Below are 26695 nucleotides of genomic sequence, written 5' to 3' on the forward strand. Positions count from 1 at the left end.
GACTTATTTTTAATTACAAGATCCTTTATGCTTTCAGACATATCTGTGCGTACTTCAGAAAGGGAGCTTTTTTTCTTCATCTGTCTTCTAAATACTACTAGTGGCTTAAGAACTGATGAGTGGAATTACTGCTCTGGTCTGTCAACAGATTAAAAGTGTGGAGTGGCATAGACAATACTGAAGCAATAATTTGACCTAATGAGTTCTTGCATTGTCATCTGCAATACATCAAAAGAAAAGTTTGCTATTTAGCTCTTCCAATTTAAAGAGCAAAAGGCTGAATAGTTTTCTGACTTGAGAACTGATCGTGTTTATGAAAGAGGAAATGAGTAAGCTTCATGTTGTTCCTAGGTACTTTGGATTTACTGTCCAGGAATAAAGATGATTTGTCTAATCAAAGACAAAATAACCTGGACACTGATCAGCTGGAAGAGATGTGCCAATTAGTTAATTGACAGTGCTACCTTGTCTTTCCTATAAAAGGAATATAAAATCTGGATGAGCCTTAGAAGGAGTAATTATAGCCGTACTTTTTGCAATTAGATTTTTGTATTTTTGCTTGATAATTATAGGTACTCTGCAAAGACATATGTTTTAAGTTATCTGTTGCCCAGTGTTGAAAAGTAAGCAATAAAGTCCGCATTTTCAGTGTACCTGGCCAGACAGTTATGCAGGTAAACATTCAGTTAGGAAAGAATATGCTAAGATATTTAATGTGAAAATCAGCTTTTCTTGAAATTCCTGTATGAAGGATATGTTATTACTGGGGAGTTGTAGATCATGGTGCTTTTCTTGTATTTTTCACGTTGAATTTTTCTTGCTTGCTGTCTCTTTAAAGCAAGAGGAGGGAAAAGGCTCTTCTACAATCCTCTTTTCCTCCTTAAAAAAAAGGAGGGGGGCACGAGGGGAACTTAGTTTTCAGACCTTAATTTAGAACAAATTGGGCCCTATTGGTATTGATAAAATTCCCTGTGTGTAAAAGCACCTGCATTTAGGGATGGATTGGCCCTGATCCCATGCTAAACATAGCTCGACTTAAGACATGAGTTTCTGATGGCAAATTGTGTGTATAGTGTTTCCACTTGAGGAGTAGGTTGTGTGAAAAGTAAATAGAGGCGTGATAGAAGGGACACTGCTGATTGGTTTTAAGTTGATACTTTTTAATAACACCTTTTGAATACTTCAGCATGAGGCCTTTTTATTTACTCAAATACTTCTTCCCTCCCTGCATCTCAGTTGCTGATCTACAGTTTGCTGCAGAAGCTCTTTTGATTGTCAGCAAAGGTATCTTGCTTGTCTGTTCTTCTCCTCATTGCACCCTTTGCTGCCTGCTGGCTCTTCAGGGACAGGGTTGTTTCTGCTGTTTGTTGCGGTTGGGTGCTGCAGTTGGTCTGGGTGCACAGGAGTGTGTGAGCAGTGCACAGCATCTATGGATGAACCAGGAAATGCCAGTAAGAGTGAAACCAGTGACCTGCAAAGTGCTCTCAAACCAAATACTCAAAATACTGTTAGTATTTTTGCTTAACTTTTAGTGACAATTAGGCATTTTTTTGCAAGCAGAACTGACAAGTGCATAAACCACCATTTCATGGTTTTAATAAAGTCTGTAAGAGATATTTATTGAAGTCATGTACTTGTGTCTCTGTAAGGAGTATGTGTATTTTAAGGGTGAAGGCATGTCTCCTTATCCTTGTAATAATAAGTCCTACTTAGGAGATCTGTAGCTGTTTATCATGAATTGCACTTTTATTGTGCTCTGTTATTGTTGCTGCACTACTGTAAAATTGCTGTACTGGCAGCCTAAAAATAAGGGCATTTTGGGATTATCTAATATCCACTTAAATAGCGGTGGATAAAATGCTTGAAACATTCATGGGATATTGTACCGTGGTGTTAGGTTGAATGGAAAATTGGAGAAGAAAAATATACCTGTGTCTGGGCTATGTTGATTTGAGTGAATTAAACTAGCTCTGCATCAGTGCTTGACTGTGCTAAACTAGCACAGGTGTGTGTTTGTAGCTCCACTTAAACATACGATGCTTGAAGAGCTAAGGAGAAGGAGACTTGGAGAAACCATAATCCATTAGATGAAATTGAATGGAATCCAGTTTCAGTGTAAAAATAGATTTAGCTGCAGTGATGTATACTGACCAACTTCAAACAAGAAAGCAGGAATAGTGCAGGTGTGCTCAGGTGGGTGGTGTTGATTCACACTGAACTCCCAGTGTCCAGAGGCTGAGTTGTTGTCCCAAGTGTCTCGGTTCCATTTCTGCGGACACTGTGCCAAATGCTGCTTGTGTTCTAAAGACAGCGCTCAGATGCTGCATACAACAGTTTGAGAGATACTTAGTTCGCTTGTTAACATCTTTGCCCAAACTTCTTATTGAATGCAATACTCCTTTAACTATACTTAAAAAATAAAAGTTACTTTTGCAGGTTTCTGATGGTTGTGAGGATTGTTTTACCTTTGAGGCATGAGCCACATGTGTGCTTGCACAGTGATCCTTGTAAGTACACAGCTACTTGAACTAGAGACCTCTTCTCCTTTGTTAGTGGTGTTTAGCTGGAGCGTTCTTGGTGCCCTGCCCTATTTGCTGACAACACTTTGCTATTTTTGTTTTTCCCTGAGTTGTACAGTTTTTCATTTGGAGTTTCTGGCCTTTAAGTCTACTCACCCTACTTGTCGTTGGTATCTGTGGTAGTGGCTTCATAGTCTTTTTCAAGTTGTGTGTGGTATAGGGCCAAAAGGTGGTGGCTAGGTGCAGAAGCTTCTATTTAACTCTTCCTTAAACAGCAGATGATGGATGCCTGATAAATTAACCTGTCTGGGCATGTGCTTCAGGCTGCGAATTTGTGCAGTATGTCAGTGGATCTCTGTCTTCCCCACATCATCTGGAAGTAAAATAATTGACAGGTCTTGTGCCATCTTTGTCCTTCAGAGGAAGCACCACCCCCAGGTGCTAGGGGGACAGTGGCTTTACTTCTAGGATTTAACTGCAGGCATGGCAGTGTCTGGTGCATTAGAAATAGAGGAGGGGAAGGGAAACATCTCACAGCCTTGTGGATGCTCTGCAGTAGCTGGTAGGGGCTGGGCTGTTCTTACCTGCTGTGGTAGCCAAAACCCAGCTGTGCTTTGCTGCAGACTTCTGTTTCCTCAGTTGTTGGAAAGAAAGGTCAGAATTTCCAGGCTTGTAGGGGGGTATTTTGGTATTGCCTTCATGTCTGGCTGTTGACAAAATTGGGGAAGTTTTAATAGAGTTTAGGGACAGGTGTTCTAAAAAAGCCCAGGATATGCAAGAATATACCTGTTTCTTTCCGAAATGGTTATGTCTGTTGTAGAGGATTTGCCTTTAAATAAATCTGTGGCATTTGGTGTGAAAACAGATGATCTTTCATTTTTTCAAGGTTTTTAGCTGACAGTGATTTCCATCTTTTCTTTTGCCTCTTCCCCCACCCCCCAATTAAAGTGGATTTTATACTGCTTGAAGACCTTATCTTCAGCTTTTCCTTACTTTCTGTTTAGACTTGCAGAAAAATACTGTCAGTTCAAGGTTTCACAAGCATTACCTCCAGTACCTATGACCCATCTGTATTCCCTTGTTGCTGTGACTAGATGTCCCAGCAGGTTCATATCACCTGCTTTCTTCCCCCTGCTTACTGTTTCCTTTTTCTTTAAATAAAAAAAAACCCAAACCACAACACACTCTCTCCTGTTCTTGATAACACTTGCCACAAGTCTTACCAGTCATGCTGCTACTATCCTACAGTTCATCACTACTTCTACCTTTCTGGAGTCAGTGTGTGGCTTTCAGCAGTACACTGGAGAAAGTTTCATTGTCCTGCAGAGGGGAAGGATTTGACAGGCTGTTTTTCTAATACTAAAAAGGAAGAATGTTGTGGTTTAACCCCAGTTGGCAACTAAGCACCACGCAGCCACTTGCTTACTCCACCCCTCCAAGGGGGATGGGGAGGGGAATTGGGGAAAAAGGTAAAACCTGTCTGTTGAGATAAGAACAAATTAGTAATTGCAATGAAATATAATAATAACAACAAAAATTATAATGAAAGGGAGAGGGAGGGGGAGAGAAATAAAATCCAAAAGGGGGGACACCCCCCACCCCCCCAAAATGATGCACAATACAACTGCTCACCACCCACTGACCGATCAATGCCCAGCCAGTCCCTGAGCAGTGATCGCAGGCCCTGGCCAACTCCCCCCAGTTCACATGCTCAGTATGACATTCTGTGGTGTGGAATATCCCTTTGGCTAGCACAGGTCAGGCTGTCCTGGCTGTGTCCTCTCCCAGTTTATTGTGCCCCTCCAGACTTCTCCCTGGCAGGGCCTGAGAAACTGAAAAGTCCTTGACTTATTGTAAAGATTACCTAGCAAACTAAAAACATCAGTGTGTTATTAACATTATTGTCATACTAAATCCAAAACACAGCATTGTACCAGCTACTGAGAGGAGACATCAACTCTATTCCAGCCAAAACCAGGACAAGGAGAAAGAGGGAGACATATTAAACTTGGAGCATTCATCTTCTCCCCTCCCTCTTCCTTAGGGCTTCAGCACTGGCCGTTCTCTTGGCCAATCAGGAAGGAAATCAGTGTATCTCTTGATTTCAAGATACTGGAATGGAAATATGGAAGTGAGCATCATAGAGGAAGTATCTTTTTTTTTTTTTTTTTTTAGTGATGCAGATCTGCTAACAGTAAAATATCTGGTTCATTGGCTTCCTTATGGCGTTAAGATATGATGACATGGTCTCCATAATAATGAAATAGTGGTCTCTTAATTAAAAGAGACTCAAACTGTATTCTTGAGTTGAAGCATCATTTTTTTTTCCTCAGTGGAGGACTAAACTTCAAGCCCAGCGCCCAGAAATTTTGCTCATGTCCCATCAGTTGGATGCAGCTGACTGGGCTGATTCTGGACACAGTATCTGTGAAGATTCTCCTGTCGTCTTGGATTCAGAACCCTGTTCAGTCTTGGTCTAGAACAGGGGTCCTCAAACTTTTTAAACAGGGGGCTGGTGAGCGGATTAGGTGGCAGGGAGTCATCTGCGGCTGTTTGGTTTCCCCCCCAACCCCCGGCGGGGGGGTCTGTAAATACCGGGGGCCGGATTGAGGACCCTGGGGGGCCATATCCAGCCTGCAGGCCGTAGTTTGAGGACCTCTGGTCTAGGTGCTTGTCATACCACCTAGACTAAGGCCCTTAGGATTGTCTTTGTAACAGATTGCTCCTTCCAATTTAAAATTTAATTTAAATTAGCTTAACTTAATCTAGGATGGGATGCACAGGTCTTGCAGTTGAGTTGCTCATCCCAGTGAAGCAGAAATGTCACATCAACTTTCTGGAGTGATCATCTCTATCAGTACAGTATAGCAGTATTGAAGAAAATACTGTGAAGTCACATGGTGTTTAGAAGGACCAAAGAAATTAACATGTCAGAGGTTGAGTTTGCCTTTAGTTTGTTTTCTGGGTGTCGCGAGTACCTTAGTAGAAGTCCGAGTCATTTCATGGCTTTGAGTTTGAATGGGGGCCTTGGGCCAGTGTATTAGAGGTGGACATGTACAGGTGGATCTCTTGTCAGCTCTGTTTAACGTGTTCAGAAAATAATTCTTGAAATAACAGTTCTGTTAATTATAGTGCTGCAGTGATGTGTGTTGGGATATGCACGCGTTGAAGAGCACAGCAGGGTCAAAATTTGCCTTGGACCAGTGGGAAGGTTGGTTGCTCTTTTAATTACTATCCATACTCCTGTTTGGACCTGCTTCTGCATCTTGTTGGGAGCCTGAAGTACTTTTCAGTTTCCTTTTTCCAGCAGTAGTGTCTTCCAATTTTTAGGATAATATTAATTTAATGTTTCTTGAATTAAAATTTGTAATTAAAATAATGATTGCCTACAGTAGATATTTTGAAATGTCCTTTATTGATAGGAGAACCACTGAAAACCAGCTTGAATGGTTTAGGTAGCCGTAATTTCCAGGTAATGGAACAAATATGTGAGACCATAAAATTATGTAGTATCAACAGGAAATTGTGTAATGTCATTGACACTGTAAATGCTTACCTTTACTGGCCCAAGCCAGATACTTTCTTTTTTTTTTATTACTTCTTGACCATATACCCATTTAAAGTTCCTTTTATCTGTGTGTTTATTCTCATTTTAGGTTAATTCAGCACTGGAAATGGCTCAGTATCAATATAGTGATGGCAGTTTAGTCACATTTCACATTTTGCCCTGTTATGCCACAGTAAAATTGTTTTCTTGCTAGCATGTTGTCCAAAGAGATTACTGGTTTTAATTCTTACCATTGATCAGGTCATCGTAGGGAGCCTGTGTTACATCTGTGCAACGTGGGCTGAGTCAGTGTCTTCGGAATGCTGCAATTTTATGCATTTTTGTGGTGACATTTACTTGCCCTTTTTTATCCGTTTAGAAAATCTTTGACAATCTGAAATCTAAATGAATGCTCCATCATTTTTAGTCATCTTTATTAAAAGTAGATAGTCTTCCCATAGGAAATTCATTCTTCAGATGAAGTCTTCGGTGTATGTACCCATCCCAGGTACTGAGGAAAACAGTTTATGCACAGATAAGAGATGCGGATTTTAAGGTTATGCTGTCAGAGGTGCAACATGAGGAGGAATTAAAAGTGAAAGATGAAAAGAAGTTGTCAAATTGTCCAGGCTAATGAAGAAATTTGAAAGGAGCAATTTGAAAAATGTTATTGAATGTGCATATTATTAGACAGAAACTGAATTAGACAGAAACTCCGTGTATCACAGGAGCCTCACCTTACAAGTTGCCCCACCTTTCATACACATCATAAAAACTTGCTACACATCTTGAATACAGCAGAAAATTAAATTAGAGCATATGCTAAAATTCTTAATCTTTATGGCAGCTTCCAAAGCTGGTACAGCTCATCATAATTCTCAGAGTGCCCTGATACTTTGCAAATGCTGGTAATATCTACTTATGACTTTGAATACCCTTCCATTATTATTTTGTGAGCTTTTCAGGGTGAGGGGATAAAAGAAAGCTTACGTTGTAAGAGTCTTCTATTGTACAAGTTAAAGAAAACAAAACCAAAAATCAAAAAGACCCCCAAACCCAACAACAAAAGCAAATGTAAGTGTTAGCAGTTCCTAAAGCTTTTGCAATCTGTAGTTGGCAGGGAGACCTTTTTATTGAGATATGGATGTATGCACATGTTTGTATGTGTGTATATCTTGATATATGGATTGTTACACTCCTGCCCCTTAACTTCGGTGAAATGAAAATCTTTGTTCTGCTAGGACTGTTAGGTCATCTAGATGATGCAAGTGAACAAGAATGTGGTTGTGAGGTGCCAAGTAGAGCCGTTTATTTTTTTTCCCAAGTAAACTGGACAGAAAAGTATGCAGACATGCGAATGCTTTGGGATGATCTCTGCATTAATACGTTAAAGCTATTAATTGAAACTTTCCTGCATTATCTTTCTTCATAATAGTCAGATTGTGACTTTTTCTGAGGGGAAGCTGTTTACTGTATTTTGGACATTTCTATGGAAAGAAAGGTGATCTTTTTGTTTTCAGCTCCTGAAGTGGTTAAAGGGGAAACTGATACTAGAACAAGCTTCAAGTATTTCTTTTTCCCTATTCATTTTACCTGCATAGTAGGAAATTTTAGAAGCTGTACTTGGATATTTCTGTGCATCTGTACTTACCAGGTGTGACACCTGGGTTACGTAGGTGAACTTGTCCACAAAGTAGCGGTGGTTCTGCTTTGATACCCATCTCCCACTCAAGCTAATATTGGTAGTGTTATATAGTAAAAGATAATTGAGTATTATGGATCCTTTGTGTTTAATGTTTGTTTTCTGTTAACTACCCTTTGTGTAGTAGTTTTGTGCTCCTGCCAAAGTTCTACATGTTTGAGCAGTTTGTAAATAATTTTTGATTGTTTTAAGTGCAGGTCATTGGTGCCTGCTCTACTTCAGGCTTCAAGTGCTGCATCCTGAGAAACTAACAGCAATTTAGAGCAGTCTTAGATTGAGTGTAAGATGCAGCTGAAATACAGTATGTGAAAGCTTAAGTAAATGAGCTGCGGGTAAATACAGTAAGTGATAAACTTTTAGTTTATTGTGCATGGTTAATTATTCATTTTAGATGGTGGTTGTATTTCTGTGTGACAAATAAAATGACGATATTCTTTTTAGCATGAGCCCATTAGAAATCAGGCATGACAAATTTAGGATTATTGGCTTTGTTCCAGTCAGTAAGATCAGAGGAAATGTAAAGTATGCTCAGCTAGATGCAGTGAGTAGGTCTGCCTTGCTTATGTTTAATTACTAACAAGTTTGAAATCTGGTTCACCTACCTCTTCAGGCTCCCTTTATAGTCAGTGGATAGAGGTCAGTCTAAGAGTGATTCCTCCCCTGATACTTCCCTTGACTGACTATAAAGCAGGTCTTAATTGTTACTCTTGAAAGCAGGATTCTTCATGCAGCTCGCTGTTTCTGATCTCTTCCATTACTGACAAAGACCTTGTGCTGCAGACTTGCTTGGTTTGGTGAAGCATACAAAAGGGCCTCATTTACCTAGAGAAACCTTTCCTTTTTATTTATGCATTACTATAGACAGGAGCTGTTTTCTGTTAAAAAAAACCAAATAAACAAACTAAAAAACCCTCACCAAACAAAAAAAACCCCATTCTCAACAGTTTGTTCCTGAAAATGACCTGCAGTGGTTGGGATTAGGATCTGCAGGTTTTGCAAGTATGTAAGGTTGAAGCATATAAGAGTATTTGATTTTGAAGGAAGGTGTAGAATTGAATTTGATTTTCAACTATAACAACAGTAAATCAAAGTTGAAAATGATGAAATTGTCCATCAGTCAGGACTAATGAGTATAAGACTAATGAGTGTGAAGACTACGCAGAGAATACCTTTCAAAGTAATTCTTCTACAGGGAAAAAAGCAGGCAACCTTTCCCAGTATTTAAAATGCAAATATTAAACTAATGTATCGCAAATAGAAGCAGACTATATTATCTGAGCTTAGCATACAGGAAATGTTATGCAAAATGATGTGCATATTTTAATGTGTTTATACTAAAACACTGTTTTGACACTTTTACTGGGATTTATAAATTAAATAATGAAATCTTTCCAGTACTGAAATACTTCCTGTTGTCCTTACTGTATGTGACCTAACGTCTTAACATCAGAGGCATCTTTGTTTTAGCTTTGCATTAATCCATGTTAAAATTTGGAATGCTTGAAGAAATGTTTTCCAATTTTCCTGTCCCTTAATGTTTTTTTTTGGTGGTGTTGTGGTTTTTTTTTTTTTTGGCTTTGTGTTTTTGGAGTTTTTCCTACTAGGATTGATTTGTATGGAGACAGTTGTCCAAGCTATGCTGTCTGAAATTTGAAGTGGGACTGGGTCAGTATGATCACTGCATAGTATTTCTGAAAATCAAAGGGCAGGGGGAAAGGAGGGAAGCTGATACTTGAGGATAAGATGTTTAAGTTTTCTGTGCTTCTATCAAATTTATCATTAATACCCATTTTATCTTTTTTTTTTTTAGAAGAGATTGTTACTTATTTTTCTGTGACCTTTACTCTGTGTCTAACTTTTTTGTAAAATAAGATAGCTCTTAGACTGCATCGTCATTCTGGGTTTTTTTGCTTGTTTTTTTAGTTAAACTTTTTAAGTACCTAGCAATGTTTTTGTCTCTGTTTGTTAGAATGAAGGGTCAGTCACTTGGGTGAGGTTTTGGAAAAACTAAACCTATGCTATAGATAGAATTTGACTTGGGTATTACTCTGGAAGTTTAATCTGAAAGGGATTTAGTACAAAACCAACCTGTGCTAAAGCAATGTAGTGTCCTCCTGTGGCGGATCAGAAGATCCGAGTAGAGTAGAAGCAGTGGCAACTGTATTTTAAGAAGAGCTTTTGGCACATGCAGGTATGGTCCATTTAAGCTAAGGAGGTATGTCCTAGACTGAAGCTGCTACTACAGGTTTTCTGGAAAATTGTAGTAGGAATACTTCACTGCAAAACTGGAGGGAAACTGTAGGTTTCATATGCATTTTCTTGGGCCTTGTACTTGTTGATATTTTCCTGCATTATTGGATGATAGACCAGAAAGTAATATACCCATTTTGCATAAAAAGGCAAATGCTGAAATGACAAACAGTGCAAATACATAATGAGGACTACTGATTAACAGGGCAGGGATGTAGTGCTTGTTGTGAGTAATAAGCCGTTCAGACCAACAGTGCGTTGAGGGAGAGAGGGAAGCAGACACGGTTCCAGGATGTATACATAGGAGTGCCTGTGTCCAAACTGTAGTGAAATACCGTTGCTGTATTCACAGATGTTAGGAGCTCACATGGAGTACTGTACTTACAGAAGTGTATTAACTTCTAAAAGGACTAAAAAGGAACATAAGTCTAGCAAAGATGGACCAGAAGAACAGAGAGGAAGAACCAAAGCTGCGCTCTGTTGGGAGTGAGCACAAAAGGAAGGGGAAAGGAAAAGCTGTTCTTTGCCCTCTGGGAAGGAATAAGATCATCATGATGTTTGTATAAAAGGGTTTTTAGGAGGTCAAAGGGAATTTTGGTAAGTATGATCAGATGCTGGGATAGGTTCCTCAGGGAGGTTGTATAAGCTGTTGTGCATCTGAGAGCTAATAATGGTGTTGCCCAGTAGACACTGTCTCCTGCCTTCTGCAGAAGTGAAAGCTCAGCAGGAGCTAGGAGTTACCATGCAGGACATAGCTGCAGCTGCTAGCCTCTCTTGAGTATGAGGTATCTCTTTGCTAGGGAGAATTTCCCATTTCCTGCAAAATTCTTAATCAGCAAATTAACATCTAATTTGGAAAAGAAGAATACAGCTTGATGCACAGCCTTTGGGCCAAAGAATTCTCGTTTTCCATGAAACGTGGAGAACAAAAGCCTTGTAATGAGGTGGAATTATAGTGATTTTAATCAGCATAGTTTGTGTGTATATATGAAATAGGCTAATATTTTTATTAGCATGTTCTTTTCTTAATATAACTTTATATACATGTGTAACAAAATGATGAAGATTGGCATTTTCTCATTCAAAATGTATTTATTTCCAATTTGCTTTGACTATAGAACTCTCAAGTCATATTTTGGTACTCAAGTAAGGTCCCACTCTTGCTTTATTAACCCTTGTCCCAGAGATGATGAGGTTGGAGTGTTGTGAAATCTAGTCAGTGCCATTTGAATTGGCCTGGTAAAGATTGCATTATAATGGCATGAGGGCGTGAGGTGTCTGTCTTCCATTAGAACTGAGTGGAAAGGTGCTTTGGTGTAGCTGGTTGATGCTGTAAAGAGAGGAGAGGGAGGAGCTGAAACCCAGATACTTCTGTGACACTGCCTGGAGAGGCTTTGCAACCCAAGTCCTTTCCCTTCTTGCAAGGGAAAAGGGCAGCCTAGTTTTGTGTTGAAATTGTGATACTCGATTATACTCTAAAACCAGTTGCTTATGCTGTGACTAATTTTATAATATCTATTCAGGAAAAGAATATAACCCTTTCTCTCTAATTTCTCTTATGATTTTATTGTATTTGCATGTCAAATATGGTGCATGCTCCCGCTGATAGGGTTGTAAGACTGAATGAAAAAGCCATTCCACGTATAACAAGTCTGAATTCAATGAAGTAAAAGAAACTTAATACAGTCTGAATGATTACAGCATTAGAAGAAATAATATTGTCAGGTGTATGGCTAGAACTGAAATCATAGCATTTTAAAACAAGTAAAAAAAGCATTACTGCCTGTGGGGTGAGGCATTCTGAGTTTAGAATCTACCTGGGAGTCTTGGAAAATAAAATTTTATGTCTTACAGTATTGGAGCTCTCTAAGGATCCAGTGCTTTGTCAGGTGGAAAGGATGTCTGCCTGTAAGACTTCAGTGATATAATTTTATATCGAATGTAGTTCTTATAGAAATCCCTTTCTCAAAAAAGAAACCTGTGGATTTTCAGCAGTATTTAGTATCATTTCTGTATTGTGAGTTTAAGAACCAGCTGTCGGACACATCCTTGTACACAACAGTGCCAAGTCCTACTTGTGTTGGGCAGTGCTACTGCTCTTTGCTAGTGCTGGCAAAGGGAGAGTGTCTCTGGATCATCTGGTGTAAGCACTCAAGAGACTAGGTCCCTTTGCAGGACCAGGGGTATCTGAAACTTTCTGCCAACTTTGTTGGTGTTTTATATTGACTTGGCAACCATTGTAAGTGGAAGGAGGAAGACAGCCGCTTGCCTGCCATCCTACAGCTTCTTTGCAGGATGTGATGAGGCTGGGTGTGCACCAGGGTGATACAGCAACATCAGGTGGCAGCCTCTCCTCCTTTGCTTCCTCCCATTGTCCCACCATTGGCAAACCATGGTTTCTGCTGCATGGTGCAGCCCTGGTTAGGGCTGCACTTTAATTGCTCAGGGACCACAGGGCTAACTGCTGTGGGCCTGGGCAACTCGGTTGCATTCTTCAGGCGCTCAAGAACACTCTGAATATGTCCCCTGGTGTATCAGTTTACCTTATAGCTGCAGTACCCTCAACTAGTTGTGCTGTGGTTCTTCTGGCCATCACTCTTAACAGAGTGAAAGTGCCTCTTGGCTCTTTGGTGAAAAAAGAATTACAACTTTATCATTGCATGCAACAGGCTGATCCCTTCACTAGCTTAGGGTCCTAGAATACCACTCTGCGTTCAAGACTTGGGTGATACGTTTTTTCACCAATGTAGTTGTTCATTTCCTGTACCCATTACAACTGGAACGTACTGATTCTGGAGATCCTAAAAGGTCAGAGTCTCTCTGCTTTCCCAATTGTTTTTTAGTGATTTTTGTCTTTTTTTGGGTGGTTTTTGTTTGTTTGTTGGTGTTTTGGTTTTTTTTATGTTGTTTGGTTTTTTCCTTCTCATTTCTTCAGTGAACCAAGATTTCTGGTGGAACAGTTTTTGTTCCCTTCCTTCTCCTTTGGATTTGGAAATGTGGATTCTGTGCTTCCAGCTTCTGTTTTGTTTTTTCCAGTCATCTCTGAAAACTGTTGGGGCGTGGATTTGAGCTTTTTCCCCTGTTGTCCCAAGGGTGGTTCAGAAGCGCTTAGGTCTGTCTTGTAAGGAGGCAAAGTTCCCTTTAAAATGTATAATAGAAAGATCCAGCCAGCATTCAAGTCTTATTGGGTTTAGCAAAGAATAAATTACACACAGTTTAAAATAATTTGGGGGGCATTTGTCATTTCTTCTGTGGTTTTCTTATGAGACTTCATTCTGTATTACTTTTAGAATAACTTATCTTTAGAAGATTGAAGCGTCTGTGCCTTTCTGTTTGGACAAAGGATCTGTAGATATGTTAGATCTCTGTAGCCTTTTAGTTCATATTGCCAACTCCTTTTTCTGGGGAGGGGGGGGAGCTTACTGCTGATTGATCTTTTTGCTAAGTCTCCAAGGTAGTACTAATTTTGTTTTTAAAATGAAATTTTGACAGTTAATGACTCCTGCTTTACTTTGTGTGTGATCATTGCTTTTTATTGCATTTGCTTTAAAACTACTGCGAAGCTTTTTAATTTAAGTTTAATTTTATATTTTTTTAGGTGCACAAAATGTTTTTGTCTTCCCCACCCCCCACCCCCCCGTTTATGGGACAGTAAGAATTGTAAAAAGCTTGGAAGATAACTATATTTTTACTAATGATGTTTTATTAATCTACTTCATTTACAGGAAGTGGTCATCGGTCAAAATTTGCTTACTTCAGCAGAGACAAAAAAATTAATGGGCAAAAGTACAGTGAGTAGGTAGGTAGCTATTTTCAGTGCACTTAAGGTTCTTTGAGGAGAACCTTACTCAGAGGGAGTGGGATAGGTATCACAATGTAAGATTTTGCTCTTCAAAACATTCAGGCAGTACATTCAACAATGAGGTGTTGAAGGAAGTGGCTCTGAAGTATGAGATTTTATTTAAAAGTGCCTTGGAATGCTGCATATATGCATTCATGTGGTAGAGGGAAATGAAACAAGTGTATTTATTTTTACATGTGCTTTAAAATTTTTTGCAAGTATTTATCTTTAAGATTTGTAAGCAAAGTGTTCTTTCTGATAATTTCCCCAATTTTGAACACAGTTTACTTAATGTAAGTTATAAAGGGATTGGGCACAGGCATCTTGTTGTTGACTGTTGGAGTTTTACTGCATTCCATCTGCTGATATGTAGTGTGATAATTGCAACACTTCAGTATATTCTTTTCTTTTACAGTATTCTGTAATCAGAACAAAAATTAGTCAAGGTTCCATGATCGTAGCTTTGCAGCAGTAGTACCATACAGTGGGTGGGTGAGTTCTGCATTTTGATATGTGCATATTTATCCCCTTAATAAAAGAAATAGAATAAATCCTTGATTAAAACTTTCAAACTAACATAGTCTGCAAATAAATGTTCTTTGGAATCCCCAGCATTCCTTCAGCTCAAATGGCAAAGGCTAAAAAAATCCCCACAAACAACTTTGTTTTGTTCATACCCTATGTGATTATTAACAACATACATTTCTGTATTTAAGGATAGCATTGCATTTAATTCAGAGTAATCTCTGAAGAGGGAAGGTTCAATTTCAGGACTGTTTTGTTTTGTCTTTACTTCAGTAAAGTAAAAATTCAGTGGCTTTATTTTTCTTTGCAAGTTTCAAACTGTGGTGCTAGGTAATACAGCCAGTTTTTATGTTTGTGGCCTGAAAGTAGAGTAGGAAGGAGGTGACATTTCTAAATGGGGTATTACACTATTTTAAAATCTGTTTAATTCCTGTGACTTAGGAAGGGATTTCAACGGACTGCAAGACTGGGTTAATTAGAGCCTACGAATTACTGGAGAAAAAAAAAAAGCAAATGTGATAAGAAGACATGGAGTTAAAAACATACAAGTTATCTTTAGGGTTTTGCCAAATATCATGTTAAAGTAGCATGGACATGTTCCCAGGAACATGTCATGACATGACGTGCTTAAGATTCATTAAAATAAGATGAGCAGTACAGTCAGTAAAGCTCAAGAACAGCTTGCTTTTGCGTTTTACATTTTGGCAATATGTGTTTGAATTTAATGATACACTGCAGAAAGTCCCAGAAGTAATTTTGAAGAGTTGTTCATTTAATTTGTCATGTATTGTTTGTTATGCTTCAGTCTGAGGATTTAAATGTGAATGTGAACTTTTCTCCTATGCTCTGTTAGCTTTTGTCCCAAAATCCCAAATTGGTTAGGAAAAAGTTATGCTTGGCATAGGTTGGTTTCTTGTTCCTCAGAATAACTTATCAGTGTGTTGCTTTTGCTTCCAAGGCAGCCTCCAGACTGTTTTGGCTTTCCTGAAGCAAAGCTGGGTAAGTAGTTTACTGTTAGAGAGTGTGCCTTTTTGCTAAGAGTCTGGTGTGGCTAATAGAGTGGTGGCAAAGTGTGTTTCTCTTCAGTCTCCCATGTAGTGCTTGAAAGAGGCTGAGATCTGAGCAGCCTGTAGTGTGGTATTACGGTTCCCTACAGAGGTGAAGGCTCAACTTTGCAAGCTGACATTTAAAATGCAGCAAATGGAGTATGTAGACTCGTACCAGGACTTTGAGAAGTTGCAGTTCAGTATCCTCAGTATCAGGAAGACAAAAGCTGTCCTGACTTAATTGTTGTGGTGAGGAAGGCAGGTGACTGCTCTGGTTTACTGAATTTATTTATTCTGAACCAGGCAGTAGGATCACTTCTTAAAGCCAGAAATCCTTGAGACAGATGCAGACACCAGGGCATGAGGAGTAAGGACTGGTATAGCTGGAGTGTTCCTACCCATGTGATTCAGGAGTGGCAGTGCAGCCCTACTTACTCAGATTTAGAGTAGATCTCACGCTTTTTGAAGCAGTACCAGACAGACCTGTTTTCAGATGAAAAGTAATTCGTTTATTGAGAGTAATTTTCAGCTCTGTTGTTTTTGAAGTATTGAAATGGGTTTGTTTGGTAAAATAAAACTGCTTTGATTGTGTATTCTTCTATCTGCGTTGTCTCTTTTCCAGTCTCTAGCACTTTTGATACCAAGAAATATTACAGAAACCTCTCACAGAAGTCTATACCTAATGTGTGGTTTGCTTCCCTTAAAAGTAGGTATTTTAGAACAGAACTTGGAACAGAAGGATGCTTTCGTGAGAATGTTTTCGGATGTGGATTTTTGTTTGTATTAAATCCTTGAGAACGGGTTTGTTGCTTTGAACAAGAATGAAGTAGTTACATTTCAGAGACCCTGATTTAAAGGATATGTCAATCTCTATGAGCATATATGAGGGGGAGGGAACAAACTAAAGATCTCCTTTAATATTAAGCGTAAGACCAATTATAGAAGCCAGTAATCTTTACAGAAAGAAACTGGAGAAACTTTTTAGAGAACAGCATGCATGCTCTCTTCCTGATGAGAAGAAATCAGGAAGCATCAATACAGAGCAAAAAATTAGATAAGCAATGTTGGATGTTCCCAGAGGGACTTCTGTTTTATTTTTTATTAGGCTAAGCCCCACCTTTTCTTTCTTAGCAGTTTGTCATATCGCTATAAATAATTGAGATTTGAAGTAATTTTTCCTCTGAAATTTATCAGAACTGTGATAGGAAAGCTGTTAAGCTGGAAAACAGTTGTAGAAGGAGGAAAACAGAACTGACCAAGGATGCACTTTCTACCCAGAAAGTAAAAAGCCTAAACAGTTTCATTTCAGTCTTTTGTCAATTAATTGGACTATAGACTTCACAGGAAGCCCAGAAAAATGAATACACAGTGGATGCTGAGAACACTTTAAAAGCTCGCAGAGCCTCAGCATACTGAAAGTCTTCATAGAATTACTGTGTTCCTAAATAACCTGAAACATAGAAACTTTTAAAGTACTCTTCTAAAAAGTTGGTCCTTTAAAGCAAAATCTACAGCTCTTCAGTTTTATCTGCTTAACTAGGACTGTGCATGCCCAAAGCAGCTAAGCATTTAATTTAAAGTTTACCAAATCAAAATAAAAAGGCTCTTCAAATCACACAACTTTTCTCTGTATGTTCTTTGTGGCTTGCTAACAGATTCTTTTCCTTTGGCATTCCTGTTATACTATGTGAATCATAAATTAACAAGCATTGGTCAATATTTTGTTTTTTTCAATGGAAATTTTAGACTGAGGGTTAACTCTTGATGTGACATGAAAAGCATAAGGGTAACGGTACTTTAGGTCTTTTAGGATCCGTGGGTTTATTGGGTTTTTGCTGCTGTTCTTTCCCAATGAAAAAGCAGTTGAGCAGATAAAGGAAAATAGCGCACGCAGGTGCTGCATGGCAACTGGCACCCTATTGAGTGAAAGTGGGGTAGTTTGTGGTTGCTGCCCTCAGCTGTGTTCCTCCTCCTGTCCCAGAGGTGATTGTACCTGCTGTAGGGATGGTTGGACAGGGTATGCAGCAAATCCTGTGTGAATTTCAGTATACTCTACCAGGAGTAAATTGCTGGTGCTTCAGTTGCTACTTGTGTTCTGCAGCTTGTCAGCAGACCCCAAGGAGAGGGGCATGATGGAAGAACTTAAGCCGGCAGCAGTATTGGCCACCCTAGTTCAATCCACCACCGCATGTATTCAGTTACATATTATACTTGGTTAATGGTATTGTCCATCATTCAAGGAAGGATTCATCTTGCTGATAAAGTGAATTTGGACAACAGAGTGCTTGCTGTTCTTCATTTCCTAGTACCTTGATCTTCAGTTTCTTGGCTGTTAAAAGTACTGTAAATCGGGGCTATTATGTTGTCCTACCCCTCTGGTGTGGTGTAACCATGTAGTGAAGCCAAACAAAACCACGGAGCTAACTGACTGGAAATTTAACAAGCCAGCCAAGAGAAAGACTGTGACAGTAGACTTTGCTGCTGTGAAACCCTATGCCTTCTGAAAATCCTGCTCAGTGATGATTCACACTGCAGTGAATATTTCAGTTAAAAAAACCCCAAACACACAAAAAAACAAAACACCAAAAAAACCCCAGGTGACACCCCCTACCCCCCCAACCAACCAAAACCCAAAAAACTTCTTCCTATGCAGGACCTTAATTGTCCGATGAATATGTAGAAGGCTTTTCTCTGTCATTCCAAAATCCAAACCACTTGCTGCTTGTCAGATTTTTTAAATGTCGTCTGTAGTGGATCACAATTATTTGTTTGTATTCCTCCCTCCCGGTAACTGATTTGGTGTCACTTTTAAACTAATTTTAGAGTATCCTAAACAACCTTCCTATTCTTAAAGAACAGTTTGGGTCTTAAGTAAACTGCTGTCTACCAACTATCAGTAGTATATTTGGTTTCCTTGTTCTGCTTCAAGGGTTTTATCAGGTATTTAGTTTGAGTCATCTGGACCTTTCTTTTCAGCTACCAAACAAAATTCTCCTCACTACTTCAGAAGCAGTGAGTGCTAATGGGTCCTTCCAGGAATCTTCAATTTTGGAGGCAAATGGTTTGTCTGCAGTAAATTTGCTTGGTAACTATTTAAGTTCAGATTCCTAAAAATTCATAATTTTTTTTGGCTCAATTTTTTCTGCATTTCACTTAGATGTGGGTGATCCAACAATCTCGTTATTTTGTTAATAAGTAGAAAGCTTTTAATGCAAGATATATAACCAGTCACTATATGAAATACTTTTTTTTTTTTTAGTCTTTTATTCTTACCTGTCTACATTAAAATTATTGCTGTTTCTAAACTAGCTTTTTGAAGGTAAATTCTGGACAGAACTAGAAAAAACGTACTTTTCAGGTGCATGGCTACGTTTTGGAAGTTGTGAATTGTGCACAGTGCTGCCTTATGGGCTGTTCATGTACACTGCCTCCAGGAATGTTTTTCTTTGTAGTAATAAGCATTTTGATAACTTCCCTTTTAAAAAGGGGGGAAGAACTTAATAAACATAGTAAAGAATACATTTATCTAACAGCACAGTGAAAAAGCTTATGGCACCACATAGATTCAGAAACCATATTTAAAAAATGACAGTAATGAAAGGAGATCAAATACAAAGAATGCTTCAGTATTTGTAAGTGCTTTTGCCATTTGTAGTTTTTGAGCTGATTACTGTAGACTTCCTGTCACTGAAAGAGAGCAGCACTATGTGGGTGATACACATTACATACATTTGTAACTATCCCTAAATTAAATAAAGTAACTGCCTCTAGTTATGCAGTATACAGTTCATGATTAAATGTATTGCTCTTCGTATTGTCAACCAGCCTGATGCTCAAAGAAAGACATATCCATGCCTTTAGAGTATTCATTTGGATTTTGGAAATGTGGTAAAGGAATTAATCTTTCTCTGTGTTTTGTGAACAAGATTTAGTGCTGGAACAATGTGTCTTTTTAAAAGCAAAACTTTTAACAGTCCTGCTTCATGTTCAAGATTGTGCAGGGTGGGGAAGGGATTGTATCATTCAAGAAGCAAGAACTTCTTCCAGGACTTGTATGACCCTGAAAAGACATGAAAGAATTTGGCATCAGATTGTGGTGTAATGATTTAAATCCTTGTAATTTCCCTGTCTGAAATCCTGGTGAAGTGGGTAGAGACTGAAATAGATTTAAGCGTTTTGCTATTGCAACTCTAGATGAAAGCACAGTAATGGTGCTGGTCAGGATAACTTGAATCTTACAGTGCCAGCTGTAGGAAAACTGGAAGTTGAGATCTTGCATTTGCAAGCATTTCACCTACTACAAAACTTTCAGTATGAGCAACCTATATACATTACCTGAAGAAAGAGTAGGCCTGTTTTCAGTAAAAATACTCTATTTTTTAATGAGAACAGAATAATGGGAAGTAATCCCCTGTTGCTTGTTTTACCAGGCTGTTGAGGTGCTAAACGTTGCTGTCCTGTCTTGGAGCTCTAAATACATGTGACTGTTTTCTGAGAAACTGTGAGGAAGGTATGAGATGGAAGGGACCATTCCATGCCTGGGACTTGGGCCAGGTCTAAGCAACACTTGCAGTCTGAGCTTAGGCTGCCAGTTTGAGGTAGCTCTATTTTAAAATGTAAAGTCTGTCACTTCAAAGGGGAATTGTGTTAAAATGAAAAATGACATGTTATTTCAGTTTCTGATACGTGAACAAAGTTTACAGTACATATTGAGCCAAAGTTTTACATTGTGGGAGTCTGACTGAAGTCCACCTGCTCAGATGGGAGAGTACATAGCTAGATTAATTTTTTTGACAACCTTAATGGAGAACAGAATGATTGAAGAGGTTTAAATTAAATGTGGAAGATCAGTAAAGTGGAAAGGCATAATAGGTGCATTTACTGCTTCCTTAATTTTACATGATTGTATTTGTGGTAGCATAGTAGGGATCTGGGAGCCTGTAATTTATCTTTTCCAATGTGGTATAGAATCTAACTCTGGAAATTCTTTATTAACATCAATTAACACTTACATAATAAAAAAAATCAGTAAAGAATTGCAGTTCGGCAATTTAAAGTCTTAAATAATTCATTATCTTTAAAAAAATAATTACTGAATTTATTTCAGATTGGTTGTGTCCTTGTTCTTTAGATACGATGTAAAAACATCAAAGTTGTTTTGTCGTACTTTATTTTATGGCTGAACACAGTACAGCTATAATCACAATATAGCCTGGCTGTATAGTCAGGTTACAAGAAACAGGCCTGGAATATTTTAAGAAACATGCTTCCTAAAGCATCTTAAGGATTTAATTTAAAAAAATAATAAATAAGTAACCGAAGAATTGAAATCTTTAATTTTAACTTTGCATTTTTGCATTTGCCCTGAAGAGTCACAGACTCAGAAGGATGTAATTATGTCCTAGGAGGATACGCTAAGAAGCCATACACAAATTTAACTTTAACCTGTCTGTGCTCTTGGGAAATGTTTCTGCATTTGCAGAATATACTGTTAGTCTGGAGGAGAGTCACTGAGAAGCAAGTATGTTACCAGTAAGTCGTTGCAGCTCGTAAATATTTCTTTCTCTTCAAGGATTCAATGTTAAATATACTTAATGTTTTGAATCTTCCAATAAGTAAATAAACTTACTTATTTTAAAGTAAGACAAGGTGTTTGATGGGCTGTGTGTTCAGAATGAGTTTTTTGGCAAGAATATTCTCAGCTATTTCTATTTTTAGAATACCTCTAGAAAAAAAAGAAGCAGCTCAAACCAAGAAGAACCCTGTATTTCCTAAAATTCAACATAAAGTAAAAATAGTGTTGTTACCTCTTTCTTGAGGATACTTCAAACAAATAAATGGTCAGCGGCTTACATTAAATAAATACTGTATGTGTGAATGTACTGGTAGATAAAACTTTAAAAATTAGTTGTGCTCTTTTTCAGTTGTCCTCTATCTTGTGATCCCTAAACAAAAAAAACCTCCAACCCAACAGCATGCCTTTTTTTCTTCTGGCAAAAGCTAGAGTAGAAATGGGCCTAGTTCTGATTTATTTAATGTCAACAAACTCTGTCTGAGTAATGAAAGAAAGAAAATAAATTCCTGTTGCTACTCTATTAATCATGATCTGCATCTGACTGTATAGTGCTTAACTGCAGGAAATGCTTGGGAAACAAGGGCTTATTTAAAATACAATGTTTCAGATTAACAAAACATGAAAGTTTGGCCATGTCCAGGAAGGAATAGATAGGCAATGCTGCCGTCTTAAAAAGTTAGTGAAATTGGTTGTTTTCTTTTTTTTTTCTCCTTTTTTTTTTTTTTTTTTTTTTCTACATAACTGCCATATTCCTGGAAAGAGGAGCATGTTCAGAATCGGGATGGAAATGTCCCAGCTGGAGCAATGATTACCCTTTTAGTTGAAGCATAGAGGCAGAAATCTGGCCTCCTGAATTTTGTTCACAGAAAGTGAATAAAAAGTCAGAAGAGTCCTTTTCTTTAATTTTTCATCTTTTATTCTTCTCCCACAATGGAAGAGATTTGACGTGATGAAACCAGCTAAATCCTGAGATCATGAACCAAATTTGGATTACTTCAAAGTAGTTTGTGGTTTTTTTCCCCCCTCCTCTCTGTTTATAAGCTTTATCTCCCTGTCTGATACATAGTGCAAAAGTTTTTACATGGTGAATGAACTAACAAAAGATAGTGTCCAGTGAGCAGGTACAGCCTACCCAAGGCTTAATATTTTACAGAAGTACAGATCTAGAAAGCTTATCAATGGGCATTTCTGGCTTCAACTGAATCGGGTGTATAGGAACTGTTAAGAAATACTACTTTGAAGAGTGTGTAAGGTAATGACTCTACAGAGAAAGCTGGAGGACACTTAGCAGATGAAACGATTTTAGCTTGGCTCAGATGTGCTATAAGGGACCACATCAAGATTGAGAGGAAGGGAAAAACCGCTCTCTAAGTGATAGACCGCACATGTGGTGATCTTGCTTGTTCACTGACAAGTGTATTGACACCATTCTTCTAATGCTGCTTGAGAGTTGCTTCTTAGCTCCACTATCAGCAACCATCTTCCCTTGCTTGTGAGGCCCAGCTGACCTTCATGTTTACTCATCCACTCCCATCCCCATGCTACCACCCCCTGCCCTGCCAGTATCGCTGCTGCTGGTGATCTTCAATTTTTCATCCCTTGGAGGGATAAAGCCTCCCTAAAACCTTTTGGAGTGTTGTTTTCTCTTTCCTTGCCACTGGCTTTCCCTGTAAAAGTTTCTGATTTGGCAACTGCAAGAAATTCAGCAGAGGTTTTGAAGCAGTGGGATGCAGTTTACATGTGAATTAAAAGGCTTTAAATTGTACAAAGTGAGTAAGATGTTTGGCTATCAGTACACAAGCTATTGTTTTAGTGTGCCACTTTTATTTAAGGCTATTTTGTTTCAACTGTCTTACCCTTTAGGAGGCTTAGGCATATACATTTTTGTTCTTTTAATTATCATGTCATGCTAGAGTGGTGTGCTGTAGAGGAATGAAGCTGGGTTAATTAGCATTGGTAATATACAACTGTGGGCTGGCTTCAGGGGCGGTGGGTTGGCCGATGTAGACAAGGTGCAGCTGTGGCTGGTTAAGTTAAGAGGTTGGGCAGCCAATGAAGAGGGAGCAGCCAAGGAAGAGAGGTGGAAGAAGCAGAGAAAAGAAAGGAGAGAGAATGAGTGCCCTGGGTGAGGAGAGACCAGGAAAAGGCAGCAGAGGGACTAGCATGAAGAGTATGCTGGTATGAGATGGTAAAAGACCTTGTTTCAGCTCGATAGTTTTGCTAGTGCTGTGACAGTGTGCAACTAAATGTGTAGATGTTTTAAAAAGAGGGAGTGTAATGAACCTTGCAGATAAAATTTGTTGTGAAGTACCAAAAAGCAAGACCCTTTGTTTGCAATGATGTTGGTAATCAAATACCTATCAGCCCTCCAAGTGGGCAAATGATTTTCCTCGCTTTCAGTAAGTGGTAGCACAAGTTGGCTTGCGGAACAGGTAAGGACTCTTTCTTGGGAGAACGATAAGCTGTTAGCATACTAGTTACAATGGCCATAATTCAGGAAAATGGTTACCATCGTATTTCATTGTAAAAAAAGGTTTGCATGTTACTCCACCCAGGGTTTTACTTTGTTTTTATAACTTCTTAGGGGACTCATCAGCATAAAACGTTTCTGAGATGCTCCTTATTAATGAAACCTTTATGTAATTTCTTTGATAATGAGAGCAATTATCTCTGCTTCACAAATGGGACCTTAGTAAGAGTAATTGGCTGGCTTGGACCACATCAGGACCTGGTTTGTTTTCCAGCTTAAGCTCTGTCAGTCCATATGTGCATCATCTGAGTTGTCTGTCATTTGTGGAAAAAGGCGTTGAGTAGGTGGGAGTGATACAAGCATCAGAGGTGGCAAAGTATGTCATGTTGATATTGAAGCTGTAACGCTTGGTAGAGAAGAAGTATTTTAGCATAGCGTGTCTCTTGATTGTGAAGCTGAAGTCCCACCTACATAATCTTACTTAGTTAACATCCTGTTCTAATTGCTGTTAAAAAAAATACATGTTTTGTATGTGATGACTATTGAATACCAGTGAGGAATGACAACCTGTTAAAAGTTTTTTCTCCCCACCCCCCAAGTGTTTTGAGCTTTTCATCAGAAATCTTACTACTTTGCATTTTTAACATATTTGTCCAGTCTAGGGATTCTATGAATTAAAATGCTAGAGTTCTAAACCTGGTTTACTGCCTGTCTGATTATCGCTTAACCTACTTAATTCTCTTTATAGGAGCTCATTTATGTCCCTTGAGGATCTTTTCTCTGCCATGTTTCCACAGACATATCACAGAACATATACTAGTATAAAACAGCTGTCCTGTTTGGTGCGTTCTAGCAGAGGGGGAGTACAGTAAAGAGCAAGTTGAAGAGTACTCTTGACAGCAGACTGGCTTTTCCCTGTTGAAATCCCCTTATCCAGATTGCAACAGCTTTTTCAGGCTGAAACTTGATGTTCCCTATAACTGCTTTGTTGTCTTGGCACCCCTCCTTGAGTTTTCAGCTGAAGTTACTTCTGTTATAACTAGTTGTATGACTTCATACAGAAATGGGTTTGTAGAGTAGGAAGTGCAGATTTCTTTAACTGTTGGCTTTTTTGTCACTATCTATTTTGCCTCTGTGAGAAATGCACAAAATCTGTCACAGTTCTAAGTCTTTGAGAACAATTTGCATGTGCTTAGTATAGTGTTATTTTATGGGCTTATTTCTCCAGTTACCTGATCCAGCTTTCAGACTGCACATACATCATGTGAGTTTGGCCGTATGCACAATTTACTGCAGCAGGAGTCTGCTGAAAACAGAAATTACATTTTTATCAATTTGCTCCAAGTATGGCAATGCTTAAGAAAATACCAAATTCCAACTTCTTTCTCTGGGGACTGTAGGGAATTACAGGATTTTGTTATTTCTGAAGAACTTAGTGGATTTGCTGATATTCTAATATTTTAAAGCTGAGTTTTACCATTGTATATGCCCTATTAAGGAACTCTCTAGACTACATCTGAGTAGATCTAGAATTCCTAACTGAGTAAAGTGCCTTTTTATGTTATAAAAAAAAACCACAGCGCAGAGCAACAAAGAAGGCAGTCTCAGGCATGAAACTAGAGATAAAATTCAAATAGATAAACTTGCTGAATTAAAGGATATCTTACTCTAATTTGTTATGGAAGGGTGATTTCTGAAACACAGCAAGACTTGTCTACAGCAAAATACTCAAAAGTAGTAATGCAGTCCATGTGACAAACTACAATGTTGTTCAATTGAAAAACCAATTTCTATTTAAAACTGCAAGTATTTTTCCACCAGTGCATTTATGAACTACCTAATGGAATGAGTCAAAGGTTATCAAACAAAAGAAGGTAGGAACTTGTCATTTTGGTATCTTCCAATGGCAGTTTTCCTTATGGTTGAGGTGCAAAGTGGTGGAGAGAAACTCGCAGAATTAACTTGTGAGGAGCCAGAAGTGCCACTGTAGTAATAAGTTTATCATGAGAATATTTAAAACAACTTTCATTCCAGAATGGAATTTTGTTTTTTGCTTATTTATTTACAAACTTCACAGCTGAATTTTTCTAAGACTGACCCATTTCCATGTTAACCATATACCAGTTTTCACAGACAGATTTACTGTAATAGTTACTAGAAATGCAAGTTTACCCATCTGTTGTTTTATGTGCTGCTTTGCTTCTTTTTGGGTTTTATTTTGTTTTCCCATGACAGTGTAGGTACTTCAGAAGCATGTTTGGTTTTTGAACTTAATTTTGGTTAAGCCTGACTTCTTAGCATAACTGATTTCTTTGATGGCATTCCCAGAAGACAATCAGTAAATAATGTGATGCACAGGTAGTATATATTTAGCTGATAATTGTCTTGATGGATCATCAACTGAGAACATACTTTAAAAGTTACTTTTTGTTTACAAATTGAACTAGTTTCTTTTTTTAAAAAAATATGGCTGAGGAATGTCTTAAGTAGGTAATAGAAGCATTCTAGTACATCATTTCTTTTCAAGATTCTTGCTGCTGTTCACTGCATTCCTACTTAAAATAGCATTGAATTTAAAAGTATGAGCCAGCATATTGCCCCCTAAAGTTACTGACACAATTGTCACTTCTTTCTAAAATACAATCATCTTTCATGATGAAACCTTAAGAGTTGAAGAGCATTGCACAGGCAAGTATATACTGTTTTAAAACAGTAAGTCAGAAATGCTGTTAAATCTAGAACTACTCTTAGTCTTGAATGGACTGTAAATGCTACAAATGAATGGAAACATCAAGAAGAGAGAAAGGGGCTAAATATACTTGCATTTTAGATAGGCTCTTGAATGTGATACATTGGTTTTGATGTGTTTTATTTTTTTTCTTATTACGGACTAAATAGTATTTGTAATATCAGACAAGTGATAGTTGTTCTTGATTGACAGAATTCTTAAACCATGTCTTTGACAGATAATCCAGCTGTGTGTTTTACAGTATGTGTGTGGGTATGCGTATGTGCAGGTCTTGTGACATCATTGCCCTGTCTATGAAGGAGATGCTTCTGCATCTCTTCAGGTCACATCCCTAAATAAGGTTGAATGCACCTGGCATATTCTTGGTTTCTCCCCACAGCTGCTCCAGATGGAGTGCTACTTCATCTGCTCTTCTGGTCACTTTTGCAGATCCCTTGCTGCCTTTCTCATCTTTGAAATGTCTGTCTTGTG

General features: G+C 38.3%; 1 protein-coding gene across 9 annotated transcripts in view; it reads left to right on the top strand.

The window, feature by feature from the left end:
• The window catches only part of CNOT2 (CCR4-NOT transcription complex subunit 2), a 91530-nt gene that overhangs the window by 20674 nt on the left and 44161 nt on the right, over nt 1–26695 (top strand). For 2 of the 9 annotated variants that reach the window (XM_080392691.1, XM_080392696.1), the window contains exons 2-3: nt 13744–13817; nt 15343–15383. The exons of 4 other annotated variants lie outside the window; for them this stretch is intronic. The gene's annotated coding sequence lies outside the window, so the exon portion shown is untranslated. Of the gene's footprint in view, nt 1–5651; nt 5731–13743; nt 13818–15342; nt 15384–26695 lie in introns of all 9 variants that reach the window. 3 more of the 9 variants (XM_080392690.1, XM_080392695.1, XM_080392693.1) reach the window with 2 other exon arrangements.

Source organism: Falco punctatus, assembly GCF_963210335.1.
Source record: "Falco punctatus genome assembly, chromosome: 6".
Classification (NCBI taxonomy): Eukaryota; Metazoa; Chordata; class Aves; order Falconiformes; family Falconidae; genus Falco; species Falco punctatus.